Source organism: Penaeus monodon, chromosome 33, assembly GCF_015228065.2.
Source record: "Penaeus monodon isolate SGIC_2016 chromosome 33, NSTDA_Pmon_1, whole genome shotgun sequence".
NCBI classification, from domain to species: Eukaryota; Metazoa; Arthropoda; class Malacostraca; order Decapoda; family Penaeidae; genus Penaeus; species Penaeus monodon.
Genome location: NC_051418.1, coordinates 21685222 through 21685881, shown reverse-complemented (window position 1 = coordinate 21685881; position 660 = coordinate 21685222). Strand labels below are relative to the sequence as shown.

General features: G+C 53.3%; 1 pseudogene; it reads right to left on the bottom strand.

The window, feature by feature from the left end:
• The window catches only part of LOC119594142, a 9154-nt pseudogene continuing 8494 nt past the window's right edge, over window positions 1–660 (bottom strand).

Genomic DNA, 660 nt, shown 5'->3' with positions numbered 1-660 from the left:
TAAGATTTTCACGAATCACACAAACTGTATTATTAGAACGCAGTGACAAGGCTTCTCCAAATATCGGCTCCAGAAGAGCTGCTCAGGGCCGGCCGTCCCACAGCCAGGCTTCGGCGACAGCCCCTGGCATGCAGCTAGGGTCAGTGGTCACGTACCCTCGCCGGTGCCACGACAGGAGCACCGTGAGATCCGGAGGGAAGTAACGCACGGAGGTGGGGCGCGGCGGGGGCACTGGCGGCCGCGGCTCGGCCTCAATGTCGTCGTATACGACTTCCTCCTCGGCTGCGACGTCGGCGTAGAGAGCGTCGTCCTCCATGCGGTCGCGGTGGACGAGGCCGTTCTGCTGCTAGAAAATATACGTTGTTTCCTTTGTTTAATGAAGGTCCATGCCCGCCGCGTTAATGTTCAGATTTGTGTGCATGCTCGTATATTGGCGTTGTTCGCTGTCCACGTTTACGTGAACAACACAGTTTATTCCTTCTATACTTACGTGCATGGGTTCCATGAGGCTGAAAAGATGCCACGAGAAAATGAAGATGGCAAGAGCCAAGCTTGCAATCACGCCGAGAAAAATCGCAGTCGCAATGGAACTCACCAGGAAGATCTCTGGAAAAGGAAAAGGAATTCAACACTCTCTTTTACCTTGATTCTCTGCAATTA